Below are 10,344 nucleotides of genomic sequence, written 5' to 3'. Positions count from 1 at the left end.
GGGTTTCTTGGGGACACACTTTGTGGGTCTGGAAAGCCCAGGGCTAGCCAGAAACTAACTCTTTCACACTGCAGGAAGTTGAAGTGATTTAGAATGTAATACAACAGGAAATTCTCAAAGAATTCATTTGCTGCAATACTCATGGTGGGTGAAACTGGAATAGGATTTGAGAACCTGTTAGTTATGATGTAGCCATGTTAATTTACAGATTTTAAAAAGTAAGTATTATTGTTTCTCTCTCTCTCTCTCTCTCTCTCTCTCTCTCTCTCTCTCTCTCTCTCTCTCTGTGTGTGTGTGTGTGTGTGTGTGTGTGTGTGTGTGTGTGTGTGTGCCTGAGCTTGGACACACATGCCAAGGAGAATTTTCAGCAGTTAATTCTCTCTTTCCATTGTGGGATCCAGGGACCAAACTTAAGTGCCTTTAACCCAGAGCCATCTCCCTGGCTCTAACTTAGAGATCTTAACAAGTGTGTTGTGCTTCAGTAAAAGAATATCCCTGTCTTTAGAAGAACCCAACTCATCCATCCAGGGAATTCAACCTTTCTGGATTGTTTGTTTGTTTCAGGTGCTGGGGATCTAACTCAGAACCCTGTTCACACTAAGACTATAATTTATGTTGAGTTATATCCTCAAACCCTAGGTGCCAGCTTTAAGAAAACCAGAAAAATCCAAGCCCAGTGGATCACACCATTAATCTCAGCATGCAGAAGACAGAGACAGATAGATAGGTCTTTATGTGGTTGAGGCCAGCCTACAGTTTGAGTTCCAGATCACCAGGGATATATAATGGAACTCTGCCTTAAACAAACAAAAGAGAATACACATACATATAAATGAGAGAGGAGAGGAGAGGAAGAGAGGGGGAGAGGAGTGGAGGAGACAGAGGTAAAGAAGGAGAGGAAGAAGGAGAGAGAGAGGGAGATGGAGGGGGAGGGGAAGGGGGAGGGGGGAGAGGGAGAGGGAGAGGGAGAGGGAGAACACGTGCGTCTGTATTGTTGGCGAGAAGGCATTCAACAAGTACCAATCCACACACAAATCCCTCCCAAACAGTGTTCAGGACGAATTAACACATGTGAAGGAGGGAAAGCCACATCCAGTGTAAACAGGACAAAACACTCCTCATATTCTGTCACCACAGACAAGCCTTACAGTAAATAGACACAGGTGGGGCCAGGAAAGAAAAGCGTCATGTTTCCCATCCATTATTATAGAGAAAGCTTTCCTCCTCTTTTGAAAAAAATAAATACTGCCTCTGAGTGTTGAAATTTGTAACTCCCCCGCCCCTTCCAAAGAAAACCTTGTCCCAAGAAGATATTTGAAGTAGGAAGTTTCCACAAAGGTCTTTTTGGAAAACTAAGGAAGAATAAGCCATGACTGCTCTATCCTGCACAAGGGTTCAGGGCTCCCTGTGCTCCTGGAGTTGATGCTCAGGCCTGTAGTTTCAGCATGCACTGGAACTCCAGCTTTGAGCTGTGGGAAGGGGTGGCCCAGTGGCCAAACACAGGCTTCTATGCAGAATGACCAGGCTTCACACCTGTCATCTGCCACTAGATGTGCTTCTGAGTACTTTCTAGCCTGCTCTAAGCTGAATCTTTAGCCATGTAGTAGGAACAGGGTGCTCCTTCATCTGGGATTCGGAAAGGATGTTGTAAGGGTACCAGTGCAGCATGTGGCACATTCTCTGTAATCAGTACATATTTATTATTGTACCATATAAAATATATGTTAACTGTCCGATCCAATTCTACCTATAAAATCTTGGAGCTGGAGAAATGACTAAACAGTTAAGAGTACTAGGTGCTCTTCCAGACAACTTGGGTTCAATTCTCAGCATCCACTTGTCCTCTTTTGGCCCATATTGGTGCCATCCCTACATGGTACATCAATAAACATGCAGGCAAACAAATCATATATATATATATTAAAGGGGACACATTAAATATACATTAAATCTTAGTTGTTCTCTGTTTCCTCCGTGGCTGTCATGAAGTGAACAGCTTTCTCTGAACTGCCAGCAAGGCGGCACTACCGAGTCATAACCCAAAACAACAGAACCCACAGCACATGGACTGAAAGCTCCAAAATCATAAACCAAAGCAAAACTTTCTTCTTTTTTAAGTTGATTGCTTTGGGCATTATGTTTTAGTAACATAAAACTGACTGATATGTCCTACTGAAGGAGTCAACCAGCCTGGCTCTTTCTGGAGACTCTTTGAGAGGATATGGGTTTGTTTGTTTGGTTTGGTTTGGTTTTTTTCCTTTTCTCTTTGTTAGAGTTTCTAGCACAGGATTCTGGGTGTTTTGACTCTCCCCCTGACCTCGAGTGTTTTACTTAATCTCTGCTTCTGACGTCTTGCCGCCTACTCCTCTTGCTTTGACTCCCCCTGTGTGAGTTGGGTAAGGATCATTATGTCTCATTCTCAGTAACGTCTCCATCTCTAATCAGTGCACTTTATCACACCTACACGGTCCTTTCTGTTTTGTCAGTAATGGTCACAGGCCCCAGTAGGCAGGGACCTGCTGTGCTCAGCGTTATCATTCTTCTTCCAACATCAGTACGGTTCTTAAAATTGTGAAGGAATAAATATATAAAGACAGCCAATAATGTGTGGAAAAGAACATAGAGCCACTACAGCAGGGTTGATAGAGTATTGTAGAGAAACGCATTAGTGAAGTAGACTCGAGAACGCAGAAAGATGACTGTAAAGTGAAGTAAGTTTCTATCTCAAGCAACACACAATGTTAAGTAATACAAAATTGATAAACAACTCAATGACAACAATCAACTGTGTAAAAAACAAAGACAAACCCAGTATAGTCTATGACCACCCAGTATAGATGAGCCTGTTCAAGGAAACCGGAACTGCAGACGTTTTTTCTTTAGAGCATGTATGGAACTGTAAATGGATAGAACTGTATACTGGAAGTACTCCAGGTACAAAAGAGCTGCTCAAAATATATGGCTGAAAATGGCAAGTTAAGGCTTTAGCTCAGTAGCAGACATATGCCTACAAGCAGAGGGACCTGAGCTCGATCCTCCGGTCCAGCAAAAAGAAATCCTGCGATGTGAAAGCTGGGCGTTGGTATCTCCCCACCCCCATACAAAAAGCTGTTCCAAGTAGACAGAGACAAGACATCAGGCTGCCACGCCAGCCTGCACTGCTTGAAAGATGATTGTTTCATCGTTGGGCAGAATTTTCAAAATCTGACATGCTATTACTTCATAATTCATCAGCTGTCAAAGCCAAGGCAATACTGACTTTGCTGGTGACAAAATCAGTTTAGAAACATTGTTTCTGCCTTCTAAACCAAAAGGGGAACATTCTCATCTGCTTGCTTTTCCCTTCTTCTGTTAGAGATCTACTCAAAGTTTCCATAAAGCACCGCATTTCCTGGGTTGGCCATCGTTAATACTTGTCTTGAATAAAATTTAACATTACTTTGCTTCAGTGAGTAATTCCCTCTTTGGATTTCAAGTTAAGGTGGGTGTTTTGTGTGGTTGGTTTATGCTAGGATTGAAAAGAAAAATAGTTAATAAATATATAAATAAACCAACCAACCAACTGGCTTGGCAACAAGGGAGGAAAACAGAATTTCATCATGTGTCTGAGACTATACTCATTTGGAAAGAGCTATTTGATTCCAAACACTGCCCTTTTCTCCCAAAAATATCTGTCCAGACTGGAGGCAATATACACTGAATGGAGATGCTTTATTGAATCCGAAGCTTAGAATCCACAGAGATTCTAGGTGACTTGTAGTGAAAAAGGCTAGACAGACAGAGATTTTCTTTTAAAATGGTCTAGTAGGAAGAAATAGACCATGGAGTTAAGAAGTATCTGCTCTAGTCTGAGTCTTTTACCAAGGTCCTTACTTAACCTCCTGAAACTCAATGTCCTAGCCTGAAAAATGGGAAGGAAACCATAGCTGCTTAGCAGAATTGTCTTGGATATAAAATCTGAGAGTATACCTACCAGGAGCCCAGCATACTGAAAACTCTCAGCAAACAGTCTCCATTAATATTATTTTGTTCTTACAGAAATCCCTGTCACAGAAAAGCCTTGTAGGTTTGGGCAGATCGTGGTGAAGCCATAATGGCGAGACTCTGAGCCTCCACACAAAGGTCCAGTTATTTTGCTGTTGGTTTGTTAGTTTTGGCTTTGACTATTTGAGATAAGGTCTCACATTCTACAGGTTAGCCTTGATGGTATAATGTATCCAAGGGTGGCCTTGAACTCTTGATCCTCCTGCCTCCACCTCCTATACAGGACAGTTTTGATTTGTTTTGTTTTTTATAAAAGATATATGCATGAGCTTTCATTCCTAACACTGTAGCTCCTTCATGTCTGCAAGGCAACTACAGTCCTGCCCTTCAGCAGGCATTCCATCGTTTTTTTAAATGAGCTTTTGGAGTTTTCAGTAACCTTCCCTAATTACCCATCCTTAGAACTTGATCCCCCCACAGAGGGAAAGAAACCATTTACAACTCCACATCTGTTTTAGCTCGGCTTGCTTTGATGTTTTCTACCTCTGGGACGTGTTTTGCCTTTAAAAGAGTCACACAAGAAGAGGCCTAATGAAGTTGGTGTTTCTGTGGACACTCGGCTACAGGGAAGACTTTGGGAAGCAGACTGAGAGGGCATTTTTTTTTTAACTGCTAAAATGACAACTAATGGCTGCTTTCAGAAACAACAGTGGCTGGCATTTCTGTGCTCTCAGCTGGTTACTGTCCCTAGAAGGCTCTTTTGGCCTCTTGTCAGCTTCTCCCAGACAAGGATGGGGAGGCTCCATGTGGCTTAATAAACTGTCTCAGCTGGCAGTCTTTGCCCTGACTCAGGGGTTCAGCCTTTTCCAGGGACCTCCGCCCACAGGGGAAGCCTAGCCTGTGGATTACTCAAAACACACACAGCTTTGCACCCCTCCTTGGGCAGATATGGAAGATGCTAATGGCTGTGGTCTAATGGCTGTGATTGCTGATGCTTCCTCCATAGAAAGAAAGGAATGGCTGTACCAGGCCTGTCAACTCTCAATGAGCCCTTTGTGCAAATACATTCCAGAGGTTTCATGAGCGATGATTGCAGAGACGGCTTCTTTCCCCCCAGAAGTCATGGTGAAAAGGTTGCTATTTCAGCCTGCCTGGCACTCTTCCAGTGAACTCCTGGCTATATGCACTATGAATTGCTGATCTGAAAATCAGTGAACTTAGCAGCCAGGACAAAAAGAGGTAGAAAACAGCAAATGAAAAATTATCCAGAGGCCCTCATTTTCATAAGTAAAATTGTCTCTGTAGCATAGTCCTTGGTAGCAAAGTTCAAAGTTCAAAAGAGTAAGCATGAGAATCTAACATTAGAGAAAAACATTGACTTTTTTTTTCCATTATGTTTACATAGAGCCAAGCTTTGTAGGTGGAGGATTTAGGATGGTGATGGGATCTCTTATTTTGTTTGGACATGATCTCACTAATTAGCATGAACTGGCTTAGAAATCACTGTGTAGCCTAGGCTAGTCTCAAACTCTCGATCTTCCTGTCTTTGCCTCCGGAATACTAGACATGTACCCCACCTGGCATGCCTATTTGATTTATTTATATACACTTGTCAAGAATAGGTAGCATGAAGGCATATGTGTTCCTTGTATTTGTTGAATGGATGAATGGATGAATAGATGAATGAATGAATGAATGAATGAATGAATGAATGAATGAATGAACATTCCTTCTAGTGGGGGCCAGGGTGGTCCTAAAATAATAATAGCAGAAGCAACAGAAATAAAATAACCACCTCTAGGATGGCCTTTCATTTTGACTTACTTGGGAAATACCAGCTTCTAACAGTAAAGTTACTGTTACTGAGATTACCACACTGACCATGGAGAAAACCGTGTTGGAATATTTAGGGACTTGTGGGGTGTGATCAAAGCTTGGAGGTAGGAGTTTTGAAGACTCTTAGAGAGGAAATGGTCAACTGATATTACTCAGTGAAAGACAAGCATATGATGCTCATTCATGTGGACTTTTGAGGATACACTCAGTCTTCCCTATCCTAAGAGCCTGCTGGTATGAAATGCTGAAGACCATGCTACAGAGGATGGATGAAACAGAAGGTTTGGGTTATGGAAACAGGCAACTATACAGTCAGGCTAATCTATACCACAGTATTAGTATTATTTACTTTTTTATTTTATTTTTCTGCTGTAATAAAAGTTCCTAACAAACGCAGCTTAAGAAGAGTTCATTTTTGGCTCACAGTTTATGAGTAACAGTCCAGCAAAGATGGCATTCAGACAAGAGCAACAGGCTGCTGACCACACTGAGACTGCAGTCATGAAGTAGAGAGATGAATTCTGGTGATCAACTGGCTTCTTCCTTTGCCTCTTTGTATTGAGTCTGGGACTCTGTTTCATAGGATAAAGCCACACATATTTTGAGTAAGCCTTCTTCCTACAGTTAAACCTTTTTGGAAATCAAAGACAGTCATAGAAGAGTGCCTTTTAAGGTGACTCCAAAGCCAGACAAGTTGGCAACAATGATTAATCATCACAACCCTTTGTGAAATAGAACCCAATGTCTCTATGTGGACTATGGATTGATTTTATGAAAGAGGTAATGGAACATGGCCAAACAGGCCCCTTTGATTTTTGTCTGTGACTGCTTTTACACTGCATGCTCAGAGCTGTATAGCCACAATGCTTAAATTAGTTACTATCTGCGGATTTAGAGGAAAACATTGCTAAACTCTGAAACAAACAGTAAGCTAACAGTAAGCTATGTGGGGAAGAAACCAATGGTTGGTTCTTGTGGTCTTTATTAGTCACCTAATGTGCATAAGTGTACAAGACGCTTTTGTAGGTGCTGGGGTCACAGGACCAATGCTGCTTATGAAGAAACGAATCAGGAAATCACCTAAATCAGATAAATATGGTTGTTGCTCCTACTAGTTGGAATATATCTCCCAAAGTTCATGTGTCAATGTTGGCAGATGAGAGTCTCAGATGATGATAAGGCAAGTCATAAGGACTCTGACTTAGGAAAGGATCAAAACCATTATTTCAGGACTAGTTTAGCTATTGTGAGAGAGGGTTCCTGATAAAAGGATGTTGTCACTCTTCTCAACTTCTTCTGAAATGGAATAATCTAGAATCAGGGGCCAAGCAAATTTCAGTTGTTCATGAAACTGCCTAGCCTTCTGTAAATGGACTAAGGAAACTGTAAAATACAATGACACATGAAAAGGAGACATGAGGTTGGTACAAAGAAACAAGAGAGATTCTCTGGGATGTGGTCATCAAGGAGGGCCACCTTAGGTAATGCTGAGGCCTCTGCCTCTTGCTGTGGAACAAGGGACTCTCTAGATCTTTCCCTTAGCCCCTTTCAGGCTTTCCTTCTACTTCATCTTCATCCCTTTGTGATACTCAACAAAGAAACACCCTCTTACAGGGACTCCAAGCTGCCACACTAAGCTAGGACTCAAGAACCCTGCAGCCATCATGCTTAGTTAGGACTGAGAGTGGACAATGGCAACCAAGGAATGGAATAAACACACACCAATAAGGACAAGACCGGATGTCTATGCCAAGAAGTACTTCAAGCATCATAACTACAGGTACTTAGATCCCAGCACAAAAACATGTAAACAACATGCCTCCTCTAGAAACTAGGAACCCTATCACAGTAGGCCCTGAGAAGAGCAACTGAGCTGAAGCACAAGACAAGGACTTTAAAATAGCAATTATGAATATGTTCAAGGATCTTAAGGAGAATACAAGTAAATATGTTAAGGAAGACTGAAAATATAAACAGTTGATTAAAACAATCCAAGACATAAAGTAGAATTTTACAGGGAAATAGAATCACTAAAGAAAATCTAAACTGAAATAAAACTGGACATGAACAACTCAAGATGTCAAGTAAAATTTCACTGATTATTGAACTCAGCCCTTATCAAAGAAGTTCCTTCTTGGATTCAATGAGAAAATTATCAGAGAGGCCCATAACTGGACAATGTGCAGAGAGCGAGAGGCATCAGTGCACTTAGCCCTAAATGGGATGTCTCAGTCAAAGCCCTTTCCTCAAGGCTCAGGGACCTGTGTGGAAGAGGAAGTGAGGAAGTAAAAAGATTGTAAGAACCAGGTGTGGTGGATGATTCCATGAAGACAGTACCTTCCAGATATGACAGAATGGCTGCATCTGCGAACTGAGAGAGTCTGAGGTAGCAAGCACAAGACATGTACAGATTCAAACCAGACAAAATTCCAGCACTGAGAAGCAGTTGTAACCACAGAGTCCGATTCCCAAACAAGTCACTGAGTACATCAACCACACTGCAGGGCCATCCCTTTAAGCTACTTAAAAAGACATCAAGTTGGTAGGGTTGTAGTATCTGAGAAGAACTGGGAAAGATGAGAGATGAGCATTATTAAAAGACATTGTATAAAACATACATGTAAAAATACATGTATAAAACGTTGGTTGTAAGATTATTTTGTTTGAAATATTTGGTTTCAAGATTATTCTATTTTTTTACACTATATCTATACACATATATAAGCACATATGTCTCTATGTGTAATCCACACAGTCCATAGAGTGCACAGGTATCTGAAGAGGCTAGAAAATGTCATCAGATTCTGTGTGGCTAAAGATGTGAAGTATCCAGTGTGGTTGCTGGGAACAAAACTTGGGTCCTCTGCAAGAGTATGCTTTCTTAATTGCTGAGATATCCCTGCAACCCAAAAGTACATTTTTAAAAAGAAATATTACAGCATATTTGATGAATGAAAGAATGGTATATTTCTTAGCTCTTACAAGTTAACAGAAATTTTGCATTGAATGAATAAAAATAAAATGTATGACATTTATATAAAAAAGAAATCCAAATAGCTAGAAGGAGAATGACTCATCCCTGTTCTGTTAAGAGAAATAATTAAGACATCATATTGATAGCATTTGTCATGTCCAATTGAACATTTGTCCTTATTGCAATAAGAAATCAAATTTTAAATGAGAGCAGCATTGTTAAGAGTGTATTAAATGAGTATGTTTTACATTTTGTTAATCTGAATGCAATTGGCATGGTATTTCAAGGCAATTTCCTAGTCTTAGCCTTGCCCAACAGTTTTGCTTAAATTTGTTCATTATCATCACAATTATGATAAATAAATAGGAATACTCTAGATATATTTTTTAAAACATTCCCAGTTGGAACACATTGCATCACCATTACTTGGCAGTTTATGATTGGCTGAGGCAAGCATGTGATAGAAATGATGACAATTTCATTTGTTTGCAGCTTAGGCAAGGCCAAGGTCTCTAAAAGGTATAGCTGGTTTTGCTTGATCCTCAATGATTAAGACACAGTCTATCTCAATTCAGCTATTATCAATTCCCTCCTTAGACTCATCCTTTCAGCAAGCTAAGAGTGGACCCTAGGGAAAATCATTACTGTCCGAAGGAACTGTCAGATAGATGCTACTATCAACAGGCAATCTGGAGGGGAGAGATCTGAAGTCACCTAGCAACTTCATAATCCATGCTGCTTTCATGACTTACATGATCCTGGTGTCAGTCATTTGACAGGCCAGTGGCTCTTGGAACCATCTGAAACTCTCTGGAGACACCAATGCAGCAGGCTGGTGATCAGAATAATGGTAAGGAGATTAATTGCCAATGGTTGAAAATTCCTCAGAGCAAAATCGGAGGAATTGTTAGTTCCTGAAGACAGTCTCAGCTTTTGGCAACAGCTGATAACATACTAACAGTGACTTTTGTGAAGAAAGCATAAACTCCTTGTAGAAATGTTAAGCTATAAGTCCATTTCAGAGTCTATTGCTTTGCTTGAAAGAAGCCAGTTTCCTTCAGTGAAAACCAAAGAAAAACAAAGGTTTACATTTGGAGCAAACTGTTATCTTACTCTTTGCGTCTAAAGAGCAGCAACCAGTTAAAAAGGGAGTCTTAGATTTTAATTAGAAGCATCTTTAAGACTTTTCAAAAGTGAACACAAGAGCTGCAGTCTGATAGATTTTTCTAGCTTACAATGTGAATGTCTCTGATCACAAGTGAACTCTGGATGGCAGTGGGAACAGGATCTATCCCTACATGATCTGTTGTACAGATGAACCCCAACATTTTTTGTTTTTGTTTTTCCTCTCTCTTTTAATGACTTATTTATCTTCATTTTATATTTGGGTGTTTTGCCTGCATGTATATATGTGTAATACATGCATGTTTGGTGCCCAAGGAGGCCAGATAAGGGCATTGGGTCCTCTAGGACAGGTTATGAGGGTTGGAAATTAAACCTTGGACCTCTGGAAGAACACTCTACCTGCTGAGCTATTTCTCTAGCCCCTT

Source organism: Grammomys surdaster, unplaced genomic scaffold, assembly GCF_004785775.1.
Source record: "Grammomys surdaster isolate TR1022 unplaced genomic scaffold, NIH_TR_1.0 198, whole genome shotgun sequence".
In the NCBI taxonomy this organism is placed as follows: domain Eukaryota; kingdom Metazoa; phylum Chordata; class Mammalia; order Rodentia; family Muridae; genus Grammomys; species Grammomys surdaster.
The sequence above is the reverse complement of the archived record's forward strand: the minus strand, read 5'-3'. Positions refer to the sequence as shown.